The sequence below is a fragment of the Carassius auratus genome, unplaced genomic scaffold (assembly GCF_003368295.1).
Source record: "Carassius auratus strain Wakin unplaced genomic scaffold, ASM336829v1 scaf_tig00217128, whole genome shotgun sequence".
NCBI lineage: Eukaryota > Metazoa > Chordata > Actinopteri > Cypriniformes > Cyprinidae > Carassius > Carassius auratus.
Window position 1 is genome coordinate 54931 of NW_020528908.1, and position 19047 is coordinate 73977.

Genomic DNA, 19047 nt, shown 5'->3' on the forward strand with positions numbered 1-19047 from the left:
TGAATCCTCGTGTTTTATTCTCAGTGTTTCTGGTTCACTTGTGTTATCTTCACTCTCCTCTTTAACGAACATCATCTTCACAGCAGAAGATCTCAGTTCAGATGATACTCCTCCGGGTATTCCTGCTTGATTCAAAACTTAGTCACGATTGTAAGGATGAGAAAATTACAGCTACTGACCTGATTCAAAAACTGTATGTTTTTAAAGAAACAACATTCCCAAACGTTTGTATTAAACCAGCATCAAAACAAAACAACAGAGAGCTCGCTGACGCTAATCTTCTTCTTCTGATGTTTAATGGTGTTCGTCAAACAAACGTATGTGTTTAGCGCCACCCGCTGGACTGGAGAGTGAAGGTGATGGTGAGCTGACTTTTTTCCTTTGAAATAGCCGATCTGCACAAATAAATTATAGAGAATTATAGACTCGAACTGTATTCGATCAACACCAACACTCTTCATGAGTGAGGATTGGTAGAGAAAAATGAGACAAGTCAAAAACTTCATTGCAAATCACACAAGATTCCCTAATAGTTAAGGGCCACCCCACTGAATAGTTCCTATAAGCAATTTTTTTTGGGGGGTTGGGTGGGGTGGGGGGCTATTATGCAAACTCCACTTTTACATTTTTAATCACCTATAAACCAAATTAGTCTCACTTGGCCTGCCGTTTTGATTCTCTAAGCAATATTGCATCACATTGCTCATAGGCCACAAGGTGAACACCTGAGCACTAATTATTCAATGCATTTGAATATATATATATATATATATATATATATATATATATATATATATATATATATATATATATATATATATATATATATATATATACATGAATACAGTCAGTTATTCTCTTTTGAAAATGTGTGTTTAGGGGCAGAATGTTAATCTTTGTTTTGGTTTGTAAAATTAATCCACTGCCAGTTTACCCAATTGTATTTCGGCACTCTGGGTTACCAGTTGTTGGAAAACACAGTGTATTTAGTTTCATTCATCATCAAGTGTGCTCGTTCCTGTTTTTCCTGTTTGTGTTTCAACCTGTATGTCAAGTCTGTGGAGGAGGGACCGGGTGAAAAAAACCCTCTCCAATATTTTGAATGCGGGCTGCAATACGTAGTTCAACAAATCGGTGTCAATCCTACATAAAGCACCTTTAAATTTAAGCTTAAAAATCCTGCTGCAAATTAATAGTCATTTTATGATTAAATTATCTTTATTTTGTAAACCACTCAGCACTACCAAACCTGTTTCTGGCACCACCATCTGTTGAACTTGCACTGGTGCCATTGCTAACAAATGTTAGTCTGGAGCCCTGTAAGAGAGACTTTCTATGAACTGGGTACTTTGTTCTATTACATCTTAAATAATTTGTAGTGGATCAAAAATATTTAATAGTTCTTCATACTGAAACAGGGATTCGTGCCTGTAATGTTTTAAAAATAAATTGAAGAATAATGTACCACATTCATGGAAAACGGACATATCATTTTTTAAAATATATCAAATTGTCCAACAATTTGCATAATAATTATTTACTTGAAGCTTTTTATATCAGGGTTCATTTTTATTTTATGAGTTATTGAAAATAAACTTATATATTTTTATTTTTTATTTTTAGAGTTGATTGAAGAAAGCAATGAGAATGAAGAATTGAGTTAAGTTGAGGAGAAAAATCATGTCAAAACTGGAGAAAAACCCTTGAGTTGCTCTCAAACCAAACATAAAGACTTAAAGAAAAGAAGGGGCAAGAAATATTTCACCTGCACTCAGTGTCGAAAGAGTTTGGATAGCAAACGTTCGTACACGTGATCAGTGCGACAAAACATTTTTTGTGAGTTTCAGACCTGAAGAAACATCTGAGACTTCATACACAAGAGAAGCTTCATTCATGTTCTGTGTGTGGAAAGAGATTTTCATGTAAACAACAATTTAAAAGAACATCAGAAAATACACATTGCTGTGAGAGAGTACATGTGCTTTGTTGTGGGGATACTTTTACTGCAGTGAGCGGTTTAAAACAGCACCAGAAGATTCACACTGGAGAAAAACCTTACAATTGTGATCAGTGTGGGAAGAGTTTCACAAGATTATTAAGCCTTAATAAACACATCAACATCCACACTGGAGAGAAACCTTACAAGTTTTCCCACTGTGACAAGAGATTCAGTCAGTTGATGAATGTGAAAACACATGAGAGGATCCACTGCACTGCATGTGGGAAGTGTTTCATTCAATCATCTTCTCTACACAGTCATACAGAAAACATTCACAGTAAGTAGATCATCTTCAGATCCAGCACTTTCAGATCTGATGCTGAGTCCTCAATAAATGAGATGCAATAAAATATAATCTGGATAAATCTGATCTAACCAAACATTAGAGTGAAGTGACATTCAGCCAAGTATGGTGAATCACACTCAGAATTCATACTCTGCATTTAACCCATCCAAAGTGCACACACACACAGCAGTGAACACACACACACACACTGTGAACACACACCCGGTGTAGAGGACAGCCATTTATGTTTCGGCGCCTGGGGAGCAGTTAGGGGGTTCAGTGCCTTGCTCAAGAGCACCTCAGTCGTGGTATAGAGACTCAAACCCACAACCTTAGGGTTACAAGTGACATGATGAAACTCTTCATCTTTAAGGTCTAACAACAAATGTATAATTCACATTAAAGACTCATCTGTACAGTGTCTGATATCTGAAATATTGTTTATTCATATTTCATCATGTCTGTTAGAAAATTAAGCTTGTTTGTGGCAGAAGGGGAGGACAGAGAGAACAGGAGTGATCCAGAATAAAACATCATCACTGAAGAACAAAGTGGTTTGTGTTTGTTCCTGATTCCTTATTCATCAAGCTGAAGAACCTGCTGAAGCTCACTAGAGTTACATTGTTTAGGTTGAGAGTAACATAAAGACATGAAATAAATCAGATATTAAATTAATTATTTTGACATTGAACTTTTATATGAATTTGACCCAGGGAAGCCTCAAGTGCAGGTGAACTGGGAAGTCTGAAGGTATTTCCACACTAAACTGGTAAGCAATTACAATATTTTTATCTGATTAATTACATGATGGTGATTTAAATATAATTTAAAATCATTGTTGTGTTAAACATCAAACAAGGATTACAAAATTTAGGTTCAGCAAGAAATATTTAGTTTGATAAAATGTATTATATATAGCTTACTCTTTTGGAACATGCAAATGATGACATAATTTTCATTTTTGGTTGGGTAAACTATAAATTTAATAATTTATTTTCTTAATTTTATAATTACTACAATGAAAATATGAAATTATTACTTTAATGAAATGATACTCAAATAATAAACTAAAACTGCCAGTAGGTGTCATCGAGTCATTTATTAATTCGTTTGATTCATTCAAATGGCTGATTCATTCAGGAGTGAAGTAAAGGGTTCTGTAGGAATGGTTCATTGAATCATTAGGCTTGTTCGACTTGAAGTGGATCATCACCATCAGACCAATCGATCGGTGTGTGACATCAAAGAACCGCAAGAGCTTAGATAGCAGACGACTCCTTGTGCTTTTTAATCGCTCTCCAGAGCATTTGGTGGCAACAAGTGAAAGCAGCATTATACATTAGATTAGAATAACATACAGTAAAACATGATTAACAAGTTGTTTGTGTGAAATAATCTATTGAAACTCACATGTTTGCCATGTGAGACATTTACATTAATGCCTTAGTTACGTTTATGACATCAGAAAGTGCACTGGATGTGGTAGGCTACCTCTATTGAACAAGTTTTGCATAGCTAGTCAAATCAGCTTGTGCACAATTCCTGGAGGACCGGAGACTTGCAGAGTTCAGATTTAACCTTAATTAAACACCTGATACTAATGAAATCCTTCAGGCTTATTTGAAAACTACATGGTGTGTGTGTGTGTGTGTTAGAGCGTGTTAGAGCAGGGTTGGAACAAAACTCTGCAGGGCTCCGGCCCTAGAGACCAAACTAGTGATTTATAGCACAAATCATCTTCATGAATTGAAAATATTTCATAATCATGCACAGCGGTTGTCATGAGTTTCACACTCAGGGTTTCCCTCTGAAATCACTTCAACAAACCTGAAATGCCAGCAATTTATCTGAAATCGTCCACTTATGAGGCTACTATTCTTATATAGTTTTATCATCACTTATTGTCCAATCAGCATATGGCCAGTTTTTTATTTGTGTTACTAATTATTCATTAACTCCTTTGATTCTCCTTTATTGTGGAATTTTACCTGTTGATCTATTTTTTTAAATAACCTTTTATTTACACCGTTAAAGGAGCCCAGAGGTCTCCAGAGGCACATACATTACACACGAACTGTCAACGGTTTAATAATCTTCGTGTACAACATACACATCACTCATCCTCCATACAGTTACAGCCATGTGACCATGAGGCCTTCAAAACACATCTGGCTTTTAGAACATTTAGAAAACTTGCCTTGAATAAATAAAATATTTAATCATTATTACCAAGAGAAAAGTCAAGCAACACTTCTCCATCACGCACTGGCATCGTCTCACTATAAAGGAGCATTTAAACACTCGTCGATCAGATCAGAGGAAGTGAACAAACACAGGAAGAGCTGAGAGTATTTAAAGAAAGAGTTGAGAGAATATTATGAAGAGGAAGACTGACAGAAAGAGAAGATGGCTGATAAGTGTCACTTGTGTCTGCTGGGACTGATCTTTCTCTCTTCACTTCTCACAGGTAAAGACATCTGTGTTTTCTCTTCAAGACAGTTAGTGAATTAATCTGAGAAAGAGTTCATCTGAACATGATCAGTTTCTTATTAAACACATTCAGTCTATGTTCTCAGAGTTGTGTCATGCTTCAGAACATACTGCTGATACTGGACATAGTGACAAGTGCTCTCGTTTATAAATGTTGTTTATGCACAACATGGGCATAGAAATATGCATATTCAACATACGCATAACCAGACATATTAGGATTTATAAAAAATTATCTTGGCGTAAATATCTACACACCACAGGAACATTTTAGACCATGTGGCCTAATTGAGGTGTTAATGTCGTATGAAGTTATCTCCACAACATTATGAAAAGTACCACTGTATCTGAAGGATACAACTTGAAGAAAACAAAGATTTGCACCATTCATTTTTAAAATACTGATGTCCCGAGTTAGACAGTTGTATTTACACTGCAAGAAATACAGGCCTATCTGTTTCCACATAAAATTACTAAAAGATTATTATCAGCAAAACTGCATAAATTCCATTTGATTTGAATCTTTTTTTTTTTTTTGAGAATAGTTTTATACCATTATGTTTTAACTGGTGGATTTTTTTCCAATGTAATGTGTATTCCATGAATGGTGTTAAACATGGTGTCACATGGATGGGAATATGCAAAGAATTAATATGCAAATGAGGTTATGCATAGTAAAACTTGGCGTTGTAAGCTCCATATTTGGTGATGTAAGGACGAAAGAACCTGAGATACTTTGATTTCCTGAGAAACAGACAATACAAACATACACGGGCATCTTCGAGACACCCCACAGAGTGGAGGAGCAGGAGACCTCCTCCCCTTCTGGCCATTTGTTTCATTTTAAATCCCTTCACCCATTCTTCCTTCTACTCAGTCTGCTCAAAATGATTACATGAAAATGTCAATGCAAGTGAACTAACACTCATGTCTAGTATCATTGGAAATGTCTCAGTGCAACTGGTACAATGGTCTCACTCTCACAAAAGTAGATTAGAAGATAATACAGATCTGAAGAGTCAAGAGATATCTTGATTACTGTGATGGGAGTGTCCTTTCCTAGGGCCCTCCATGTAAATTACCCGCTATTCCCATTGAGGTGTAAAACCACCCAGGCTTGGGACCTGAGGTAATGCAAATTCCAATTGTTAGTTTCTGTCTTCATCTCGGGGGATGTTTGTCTTGGTCTGAGGTATTTAAAGGATTGCAGCAAAAGGATCAGGGCGATTTCTGTAGCCAGAAAGCCCGTAGTGTGTTGTGTGTCTCTTCACTTCATACTATGTATTTTCTAAGGTCAGGTATGCATATTTTACTTGTAGATTCATCTTTGAGAAACTTGATGTTTTGTATTGATATGATTTGATGTGTTTCAATTGGATATGTAATTGGCAAAATACATATCTACCTGACTGTAAATAAATTGTTACATTTTGATTCTATTCTGTCTTACTCTGTAATTATTGACTAGTAGATTACATTGTATCCTTGTTAGCAACATGAGCACCCGAATGAATGAGTTAATATAAAAATAGAGTTAACTAGAATAATCAAATGTCAGAAGAATATTAATTAAAAAGGCATACAACCAATTTGCATTTCAACCTAAATTCGAGGTCATACTAAAATGGAGTCAGATTAAATAATAAAATGGAGTCAGATTTGAGTTTAACCTAAACTGAATAACTTTACGCGCTGAAAGACAGAACACGCAGGAAACCTTCATCCAGCACCGGATACCTTCCTTGGGCCGAGTGTCTGGACCTTACAGTGATTTTGGGGAGGAGTTGGGGTGGAGATGCACTTCCACACTATCTTCCCCTGACTGGGATTTATAAAGAGATTTTTGCACAGGTTGTGGCATTTTGTGCGTATGAAATTTTAGGATGAAATCTACAGAGAGTTTTATAAATAAGACCCTATAGCAGCTGCTAGCCAAATGGGTGTCCTAAGCACAATTTTAATTTTGTGCCTCATATACAAATATTATATATATAAAAAAAAAAAACTACTACTTCTATAGGGGTCAAAATAAAACTTTAATACAATATAAAAGTAAATAAGTCTCAAGAATTTAGAAACCACATAAAATAAATATTAAGCAGTTTTACTATGATAAAACTATGTTAAAGGTACAGTATGTACGACCTGCCACGAGAGGTCACACTATCAAAACAATAACAATCGCGTGGTTTGATGATGCTAAGGAGCATGGAATGATGGGATCTGTTGTCTTCTACCCAACCGCTGACGGCCATCAATCAGACGGAAAGATAAATCATGGATTTAACGCAAGTTCAACGATTTTCACGAGTAGATTACATACAATGCAAAGACGTGATCAGACGATGGATCAGACGCGTCCCTGTGCGGGTCTGGAGAAGCGATGCCCTGCGTTTGGCGTATATGCCCCATAATACTAATCTTGTTGATCGTTATAATAGCATACAAATAAAAAAAAAAAACTCACCTGTCGAGTAAAACACAAGCGAGATTGGCATCTCTTTGTAGTTGAAGCTACTTCCGCATTTGTCCACAAAACTATTGTCATGTGGTTTCTACATCAGTAAAGGCGGTAACAAAGGGTCACTAACGTCATTGATAGGCAAATGCACTGCCCCGTGTCACTGTTTACAATGGGAATTTTCTCACAATTTACTAGTTGAAAACTAGGGCTGGGTACCGAACTTTGATGCCTTTATGGTATCGAACGAAAAACTTTGATACTATTATTTACTATTACTATTACTATTACTGTTACTATTTACTATTATAATTATTTATCTTTCGGTGCCGAATTTCGGTTTCAAAAGCCAAGCGGACGTTTTTTTTTTGCCAAGCGGCTGTGTCTGTATGAGCTTGTAGCATGCGTGCATGTAAGAACCTAAATTCACCGTGATTGGCTGTCCACCACCACGTGACGTGACGGGGAGGATTCTGAAGATACTCGCAGTCACACAACACAAGTGTAGTTGTTTTTTCTCAAAACGTTTCAGTTTTACAATGCCAAAGAGGTCTAAAGTGTGGCTACACTTTATAAAAGTGTCAGCAAAGTGCAACATATGCGATAAGAGTATTGCAACCAAAGCTGGCAATACCACTAATTTAATGAAGCATTTGTTTGGATAAGTGTTTTGCCCTCCCTCCCTGTTTAGTTTGGTCTACTCCATTGCGTATCTTGAAACATGCCCCCTTTTCACGTCATCTAAAAAACAGAGAGATAGAGACAGATTTATCCGGTACAGTGACTTTCTCTGAGCAGTAGGCCACTGTATACATTCACTTAAAACATAACCGACTGTGTTTACGAGAATACTTGCAGAGACAATTATTTTGATATAATTGTGTGTGTATGTGTTCATTCAGAAGTTACGATACGAGAAAGATGAATTAATTCTCTGTACACGCATTGTCTGAAATGCTGTTTGCAGCGCGTGCTTTGAATGAGTGAGCGCAAGCTCCGAACGTGCGTGAATTGTTTAAAACGCTTGACTCAGCAATATTTAGAAACAAGTGCAAACGATCAGCTATGATCCGTTTCACCCCTTCATGCGAGTGAACAACGCGAATCAAGTTAGGAATATTACATCACTATTCATTATTCACGATAGCCCATCGGACTGGAAAACACAATAGCCCCGGGACGTGGGGCTAACGATTTTGCGAGCCCTGCACCTCAGATCTATCCAGTTTGTGAAACACTGGTTTCATTAAACAAAATAAATAATTATTTTAAAAGATTGACTCAAAAGAATCATCGGTTCACTAATCGGATCATGAATTTGTATTACCGAGCCAAAGATTATCTACTATTGAACATCTCGAATGAATAAAGACTTCAAGTTCATCTGCAAACCACATAAAGGTATCGTTTGAATTTATAAATTCTATTTCATGCATGATTTGTATGGATCTGCTAACTGAATGCAAAGTGTGAGTTGTCTACAAACCGGAAGGTTGGTGGTTCAATCCCCGACTCCACCTGACCAAGTGTCGAGGTTTCCTTGAGCAAGACATCTAACCCCAGCTGCTCCCGACGAGCTGCATGGCGCCTTGAATGGCTGACACTGAAATTGGTGTGTGAATGAGTGGGTGAATGTGAGGCAAATTGTAATGCGCTTTGGATGGCCATGTGGTCTGTTGAAAGCGCTATATAAATGCAGTCCATTTACCATTTCTTTTTTTTTTTTGTTTAACGGAGGATCAGTTGCCCTATTGGTTAAAATCCCCAAACTGTTTACTTAAATATTAAATTATGAAATGACATAAAAACTGGGGGTTTGTGTTATGATGTGGTGGGCTGCTGTGGGCCAGAAAGTCCATAGCAACTTATTGGTCCCAGTCCGCTCTTGAATGGCGCACCCCTATCCAAATAGCACAACCATTTGTCTTAATAATGTTATCCTGAGTGTGAAGTGTTACCAGAATTTGTTTTAATTGAGGTGAAAAATAAAAGTTTTGTGTTTAATGTATTTGTGTTGATGTTGAAATGGATTTTTAAACATATGGTATCGAAAAAAGTATCGTTAGGAAACTGAGGTATCGAAATTGGCACCGGATCAAAATATTTTGAACAATACCCACCCTATTGAAAACATTAGAGATATTGTAAGTATTCAGCTGGACAAAATATATAAGACTAGCCTAGTGGTTCTTGGATATTTTACTGTAAATATCTTACAAATTCTACCTTTAAAGTACACTTCTGTTAGATATTTCATGTAACAGAAATGGCTTTTCAAAAACTACAACAAATGACTTGTTTGGTCTACAACATTTATTGTCTCGGGATTTGTGATATTACAAATATCGATAAATGGGATGAGACCTGGTTTAGCTGCATTAGAGAAGGCAGCGAGTGTTATATCATTATGTTGAAGACACGCTTGCTTTCCCAAGGCAGACAAACTTAGAGTTTCAGAATCATCTGGGTTTATATCACACTCAAATTGATTTGATATTGATGCAATATTTACTCTGAAGCTCCCAGGTGGTTATTGTAAAGGGGCATGACGTTTCCTGACGTTTTACCAGGTGCCGAGTGGAGCCAATTTTAGCACACACTGGCCCAGCTAACTGATCACAACACACACTGGCCCAGCTAACTGATCACAACACACACTAGTCCAGCTATTCAATCACAACACACACCGGCCCAGCAAAACAATCACAGCACACACCAGCCCAGCTAACCAAACACAACACACACTGGCCCAGCTAACCAATCACATCACAACACTGGCCCAGCTAACCAATCAACAGCACACTCCGGCCCAGCTAACCAGTCACAACACATTTCTTATTTCAGAAGGCCGGTCTTCAACACCATTTATGCCAGACTGGAGAGAGAGGTGTTTTAGAAATGTAAACTATGTGAAAAATAATGGGTCTCATTCACTAAATATGCGTAGGCACAGATTTTTGTGTGAAATGTGAGTACGGACGTTTTCACGAATAAATCATGATTCATCAAAAACTTTCGTACTAACATTTATTCTAAATGTACGAAAAGATTCAAGAAAAACTTATACCACACGTACGCAATAATCATGTACAAACGGGGGCCTTATAAGCATGTGTTAAGAACCCTATATAATTAGATGTTATTGATAAATTATAATTACAGTTCCAATTATATATATATATATATATATATATATATATATATATATATATATATATATATATATATATATATATATATATATATTATATATATATAATATTAGAGGTCCAAACAATAATCACCTGATCTATCCTTATATAAATGGTGATTAATGTGTCTCATCTTGTGTTTAGAGGCATGGCACACTTGGTACTGCTTGAAGACATCACGGCACGTGCTGTAGGAGAGAGCGCGTCTTTAGAGAGCGCACAGATATGTTCGCGGAGAGTGACGAATGGCTGTTCAGTCGCTTTAGGTTGCCCAGATAAGTCCTCATTGATTTATGCAACTCACTGGAACCACACCTAAGCCACATCACCAACCACTCTCACCACCTTATCTCCAAGCCTGTGTTATAACCCATGCTTCCTTTTTACCTGTGCCCGTTATGCCAGTGGATACACTTTTAAATAACAAATAATTTTTCCTGGCTTCCACCTCCGACAGCAAAACTTCACGTTCATTATCGTTAAAGTTATTTTTCTTTGTCTTTTGTTTCTGTGCCATAATTGTCTTTCTTTGTACAAGTGCCTCGTTGTGGAAAGCCCTTATATGGAGCTGGTTTGGGCTTGAATTATGCTAATTACTGACCTTGTGCAATCGGGCGCTCATTTAGAAGACTCCAAATTCACTAACAGAAGAACGAGTTTAAGAACAAGCTCATGTGCATACGCACGTGTTGTGAATTAGGCGGAAAGTTCTCGTGAGAAGTTCAAATGTGCATATAAATAAGAAAATTGTACGCAAAAATTAGTGAATGAGACCCAATGTGTTTTTCGAGCAACCTAGCATGAGAGCCTGTTCTAGTACATCCCCAAAGCAAAATCAAGAATGTGTTAAAGAGCATAATAGGACCCCTTTAAGGCAGATTCGTTGTTTGTGGTGAAATTATTAACAAAAAGGTAGCAGGCATTTAAAATAATATGTAATGTACATAAATTGTTTATTTTGTATTGCATTATGTATTTTAACACTGTTATTCAATGAAACCATATGATTATTATTAATAAATAATGTCTCATTGATGTTATATATATAATGCATTTTAAGTCTCTTGCTTAGTTGGCGACACCTAATTTCCAGTGATATCATTGACTTGTGAATCTCTGCGCACTAAAGACACGGCTGTTTGTCCTCAAGACAGTACTATTTAAACTGAACTGAGTTGGGTGATGACATCAATGAATTTAATGATGAACTGCATTTAACTGAAAGTTTAATACTGTCCTTTTTAATTGGCAAACTATTTTCCTATTTGATACTGTAAGCCTGATTTGGCGCAATCTGTATTGTTAAAAGTGCTATATAATAATAATAATTATAATAAATAATAATTTTAAAGGCTGTTTTCTTTTCATTCCCAAAAAGTAAATAAAAAATAAGTCAAGTCACCTATATTTATATAGCTCTTTTAATAAAAAACATTGCTTCAAAGCAACTGAACAACATTCATTAGGAAAACAGTGTCAATAATGCAAAATGATAGTTAAAGGCAGTTAATCATTTAATTCAGTGATGTCATCTCTGTTCAGTTAAATAGTGTCTGTGCATTTATTTGCAATCAAGTCAACGATATCGCTGTAGATGAAGTGACCCCAACTAAGCAAGCCAGAGGCGACAGCGGCAAGGAACCGAAACTCCATCGGTGAAAGAATGGAGAAAAAAACTGTGACGGTGGATTAAGGAAAGTCTGGAAGCAGATGCGAGTTAACAATTTTAATGAGAAGAGATGAGCATGAATACACATACAAACAATGATGCTGAGACGACGACACTCCGTGGTGGTGGTGAGGAGGTGAGGAATCCTGATGATGGCGGAGAGTAGGTGAGTAATCCGGATGATGACGGCGTGTAGGCAGCAGGAGAGGATGGCACAGGAACTGCGGGGAATGGAGCCGAAGGTAAGTGTCCGTGGCTGACTGAACGTGCGGAGAGTGGATGAGGTTCTGGGGAAAACACAGACATCCAACACATACAACACTAAAGCCAGACGAACAGGGAAACCACATCAAACATGTAACAATGATCTCACAAACACAAGACGTGAGACAAGCCAATAAATAGTGGATGAATAATGAGTGGCAGCTGTTGCTGATGACAATTAACGGAGACGCCCTCAAGCTAATCAGTGCAGACGTGAAACACACAGATTTCACCACAAAGTGCAAACATCCCGAGATCGCGGTTTACCAACCGTGACAGTACCCCCCCTCTAAGAACTCCTCCTGGAGTTCCCAGAAGGGCCTACCTGCTGATTGTAGTCATCAATAAGGGAGTGATTCAATATGTCCCTAGCAGGTACCCAACTCCTCTCCTCCGGACCGTAACCTTCCCAGTCCACCAGAGACTGGAATCCTCGTCCCCTCCGTCTCAAGTCCAGAATACGATTAACCTAATATGTTGGTTCCCCATCTACAAGACGCGGCGGCGGGGGAACCGGAGTAGGCAGATTAATACGTGCATAAAACACGGGTTTAATTTTAGACACATTAAAGGCGGGGTGTATCCTCTTGTACGCAGGAGGTAGTTTGAGGCGGACTGTCACCGGACTAATGATCTTGGTGATAGTGAACGGGCCGATAAATTTGGGAGCTAATTTATTATATACGGATCGCAGAGGAATGTTACTGGTAGAAAGCCACACTTTTTGAACCACAACGTAAACGGGAGGCTTTGACCGGTGGCGATCGGCCTTAGCCTTCGCCCTAGTCTCACGGGCTCTGGTCCAGGTGCGGTGACACCTCGGGACAAATGCGTGATCGGAGGGGACCGCGACTTCAGATTCCAGGCTGGGAAAGGCTGGTGGCTGGTACCCTACACTACACTGAAATGGAGAGAGGCCCGTAGCTGACACTGCCAACGAATTGTGGGCGTACTCCACCATAGAGAGTTGTTGACTCCAGGAAGAAGGATTCTTGGAGACCAAATATCGCAACGTCCTCTCTAAATCTTGGTTGGCTCGCTCAGATTGTCTGTTGCTTTGGGGATGATAACCAGAAGACAAGCTAACTGACGCTCCTAACAATTTGCAAAACTCTTTCCAAAATTTGGATATAAACTGAGATCCCCTGTCCGAAACCACGTCTACCGGGATGCCATGAAGCCGAAAGACGTGATCTAGAACAGTGACCGCTGTCTCCTTGGCTGTCAGTAATCTGGGCAAGGGAATGAAATGTGCTGCCTTCGAGAACCAGTCCACTACGGTCAAAACGACCGTCATGCCATTAGAGGGTGGGAGGGCAGTAACAAAATCTAGAGCGATGTGGGACCAGGGTCTCGAAGGGACAGACAATGGTTGAAGAAGCCCATCAGGAGGTTGGTTAGATGACTTACCACTGGCACAAACTGAGCAAGCCAACAAAATCGCGGACGTCGCGAGCCATACATGGCCACCAGAATCGTTGTCTAACTAACCCATTAGTTCTACTTATCCCTGGGTGACAAGCCACATTAGAACAATGACCCCAATGGACAACTTCGGACTTTAACTCCTCCGGCACAAATAAACGGTTCGGTGGGCAACCGGACTGAGTCGTTACCCCTTCTAAGGCTGTTTTGACCTTCGACTCGACCTCCCATAAGAGTGCTGAGACCATTAATTTCTCAGACAAAATACACTCAGACGGGCGAGGGATCAAAAAGACGTGATAAAGAGTAGGGTTTGACATTTTTGGAACCCGGGCGGTACGATAGGGTAAATTCAAAACAACCTAAAAAAAAGTGCCCACCGAGCCTGCCTGGAATTGAGTCTTTTGGCAGTTCTAATGTATTCTAAGTTCTTATGATCGGTCCAAACAATAAAGGGAACCCCTGAACCCTCCAACCAGTGACGCCATTCCTCTAATGCTAATTTGACCGCCAACAACTCTCTATTGCCAATGTCATAATTACGTTTGGCAGGAGATAGTCCATGTGAGAAAAAACGTGCAAGGATGTACCTTATCGGCCGAAGCAGCATGTTGGGACAACACTGCTCCTACCCCCACCTCTGACACGTCGACCTCCACCACGAACTGCCGTGTGGGATCAGGGGCCACAAGGATGGGGGCCGAAACGAAGCGGTTCTTGAGGTTAGTAAACGCAGCCTCAGTTGCGTCCGACCACCTGAACGGAGTACTGGGAGAGGTCAAAGCTGTCAGAGGTGAGGCTAGTTGGCTGAAATTACGTATGAAACACAGATAGAAATTGGCGAACCCCAGAAACCGCTGTAGGGCCAATCTATCACAGCCTTAACGTTGTCAGGGTCCATACGTATTCCCTCGGATGAGACAATATACCCAAGGAAAGGAACAAACTGTGCATGGAATACGCATTTCTCCGCCTTGACAAAAAGTCCATTCTCAAGTAACCTCTGGAGCACTCGTCTGACGTGTTGAACGTGTTCCTGGAGAGATGAAGAAAAAATCAGTATGTCATTCAGGTAAACATATATAAAAACTGATCTACCATATCTCTCAACACGTCATTCACGAGTGCTTGGAAAACTCTGGGCGAGTTGGAGAGCCCGAACGGCATCACCAAGTACTCAAAGTGCCCTCTAGGGGTATTAAAGGCGGTTTTCCATTCATCCCCCTTCCTGATTCGAACCAAATGATATGCATTGCGTAAATCCAATTTTGTGAATATGGATGCTCCCTGCAACCTCTCGAAAGCTGAAGACATGAGTGGTAAAGGATAGGTATTCTTAATAGTGATGTTGTTCAGCTCTCGGTAATCAATGCAAGGTCGCAGAGAACCATCCTTCTTACCCACAAAAAAGAACCCCGCCCTCACTGGAGAAGAGGAAGGATGGATGAACCTAGAGGCTAAGGAATCAGAAATTTATTTCTCCATGGCCTCCCTCTCAGCAATAGAAAGAGAGTATAACTTGCCCTTAGGCGGAGACTTACCTGACACTAAGTCTATGGCACAGTCGTAGGGACGATGCAGAGGGAGAGAAGCAGCACGGGACTTACTGAACACTTCCTTCAGGTCCAGATACTCAACGGGCACGTTTGGCAAAACCATGTCCTCCTTCTGAAAGACAGAAACAGGGACAACAGAACAAGCAGAAACCAGACAAGATTCATGACATCTTTCACTCCACAATGTGACAGTGTTAGAACCCCATTCCACTCGTGGATTATGCTTGGACAACCAGGGGTGACCTAAAACAATGGGAGCAACAGGGGAGTCCATGAGAAAAAAGGATATGGTTTCTCGATGGTTTTCAGACGTGAGCAGAGTGATGGGTTCAGTATGGTGGGTGACGTAAGGCAGTTCCTGGCCGTTGAGTGCGGTGACATGGATGGGGAGAGACACAGGAAGGACAGGAATGTTCAAGTGATGTGCAAGTGAAGAATCAAGGAAATTACCTTCAGCTCCGGAGTCCAGAAGGGCGTGAAATTCGTGATGTTGATTCTTCCACCACAGTTTAACCGGAAGGAGGGTCGATGATGTAGATGAGGACTTCTCAGCGGAGATCCCACCCGATAATAGCCTTTACTACCGGGCTGGCTCCTTTGACCGGGCATGAGTCGATGTTATGATCAGAGCCTCCACAGTACAAACACAGTCCTTGGGACCTCTGCCGTTCCCTCTCCCTCCGGGACAGCTGAGCTCTACCCACCTGCATGGGCTCGTGGTGGACGACAGAACCAACCGTGTTCTCTCGACTCAAGCGCCCCCTAACAGGAGAGATGGTAGATTTTAAAGGACTGGGTTGGCGGCCCAGGCGATTAATTCGTGTGTAAACTCGTAAAGCCAGTTCGATGAGTCCGTTGAGGGTGGGGGGCAGCTCGAGGAGGTAGATCTATTGCTGAACACGGTCGGATAACCCATGCAGGAATCTATCCCACTGGACCACCTAATTCCACTGGCACGCGGCCGCCAGGGTGCGGAACTCGATGGAGTAGTCGGTTACTGAGGAAGAACCTTGACGGAGTTCCGATAGTCGATGAGCGCCGGAAGTCGCATTTCACCACAAAGTGCAAACACCCCGAGATCATGGTTTACCAACCATGACAAAAACTTGGGAGAAACCAGGCTCAGTTGGGGGGCCAGTTCTCCTCTGACCAGACGAAACCAGTGGTTCAATTCCAGGCTGCAGCAAAGTCAGATTGTGCAGAAGAATCATCTGTTTCCTGTGGTCTTGTCCTGGTGGTCTTCTGAGACAAGGTCTTTACTGAGGATCTATATCTGGGGCTCTATTTATCCTGGTCTCCGCTGTCTTTCAGGGCAGTAGAGGTCCTTTCTAGGTGCTGATCCACCATCTGGTCTGGATACGTACTGGATCCGGGTGACTGCAGTGACCCTTTGATCTGAATACAGACTGGATTCTGGTGGCTACGGTGACCTTGGAATAAGAGAGAAACAGACTACTATTACTGTAGATGCTATTCTTCTAATGATGTAGCAAGTACATAGGGTGTTATGGGAAGTGTTCCCAGTTCCAGTTTACCTAATTAATGCAGCCTAAAAATCCTTTAACAGATTTGGATATCAAAAGCATATTAGTATGTTATGTGTAAGCAAGGTCAAAGAGATGGGTCTTTAATCTAGATTTAAACTGCAAGAGTGTGTCTGCCTCCCGAACAATCTTAGGTAGGTTATTCCAGAGTTTAGGCGCCAAATAGGAGAAGGATCTGCCGCCCGCAGTTGATTCTAATGTTCTAGGTATTATCATATAGCCTGAGTTTTGAGAACGTAGCGGACGTAGAGGATTGTAATGTAACAAGAGCTCATTCAAATACTGAGGTGTTAAACCATTCAGGGCTTTATAAGTAATAAGCAATATTTTAAAATCTATACAATGTTTGATAGGGAGCCAGTGCAGCGATGACAGGACCGGGCTAATATGGTCATACTTCCTGGTTCTAGTAAGAACTCTTGCTGCTACATTTTGGACTAGCTATAGTTTGTTTACTAAGCGTGCAGAACAACCACCCAATAAAGCATTACAATAATCTAACCTTGAGTCATAAATGCATGGATTAACATTTCTGCATTTGACATTGAGAGCATAGGCCATAATCTAGATATATTTTTGAGATGGAAAAATGCAGTTTTACAAATGCTAGAAACGTGGCTTTCTAAGGAAAGATTGCGATAAAATAGCACACCTAGGGTCCTAACTGATGACGAAGAATTGACAGAGCAGCCATCAAGTCTTAGACAGTGTTCTAGGTTATTACAAGCAGAGTTTTTAGGTCCTATAATTAACACCTCTGTTTTTTCAGAATTTAGCAGTAAGAAATTACTCGTCATCCAGTTTTTCATATCGACTATGCATTCCATTAGTTATATATATATACAAACTGAATTCTGAATTCACACTATGTCTAAACTGGGTTCAGAGATGATCTCTGCTCTACTGCGGAGATATAAACTCACATGTTTCCAAACCTCAACAGTGAGATCACAGATCTGAAACACTACAGCTGCTATAATTAATACTCTATCTTAGTTACGAAAGTAGAACGGCTGTCAACCGTCCCAAGATAGTAAGTAGCTCTTGACTCTGGGCTAGATGCAAAACATCTCTGTAAAACTTTATATGGAATATGATGATCCCATAATCACTATTATCATAATCATCTGCAGAAATATATCAAATAAATGAGCTGTACATGTTCACTGATGGAAGTGTGGAGACAGCAGCGAGCAGATTCTCTCCTGACACTTAAAATTGTGAATTCCTCAAGGAGCGTGGGACTGGTTGAAAGAGTCTTGAGTATCATGAGAAGTTTCTCACCCTCATGTCTTCATCAGATGGTCAGTTTGACAGATCTACAGCTGCTAATTCTGTTCTCCTCCAGCATGTGCTCAATGTTGTCATGTCATGAAATACAGTACCTCTGCCTTCTGATGATCTCCGTCACTTGGAGAGACACATTTACACCCTTGAATGTGTGGAAACGTTCAAGTTCCTCATTCATGCATCTTGTCAGACAGACTGACTGTTTTTTTTTCTGAAGAAACAGGTGTAAGGCCTGCAGGGTCATCAACATCTCCACCAAAAGTGTGGCGGTCATGGCCTAATGGTTAGAGAGTCGGACTCATAACCCAGGGGTCATCCAAGATGTCCATGAAGATCTGAAGATGACTCTCTGTAATACGTTGTACAGCATCATGGAGTGTAAGACCTAACTCTTGTTTCATACAGTGACTGAGGGTCATGTTAGGGTTCTCTGTATCGGTCCATCAGAGCAGCAACAGTGAGGGCCATGGTGTCTCTCTCTAATCAAACACACCTGATTCAGTCATCAGCTGGTTAGTAGAGACTCCAGAGGTAGAGACGTCCAGCGTGTGCAGTGTTGGGGAGGCTCCTGAACAGGTCTGGGATCCGCTGGTCGTATGTGTAGATCTGTGCTTTAGCTACATCAGTCTCCTCGGTCCTCAGTGGCGGTTCTAGGATCTAGACTAATTTAGGACTAATTTGTGCTGTGTCCAAGCAAACACACTTCGCACTTTGATGATGTTCTGATTTATAATAATCTCTAAAGCCACCATTTCTGCACAGTTCTTTTTTCCAATTAGATAACCCTGATTCTGAAGTGAATATAGACATTGGGGCATTTGAGAGCGAAAAGTGGCAACAAGGGTAGCAAAAAACAGTCTCTAGATACAGAA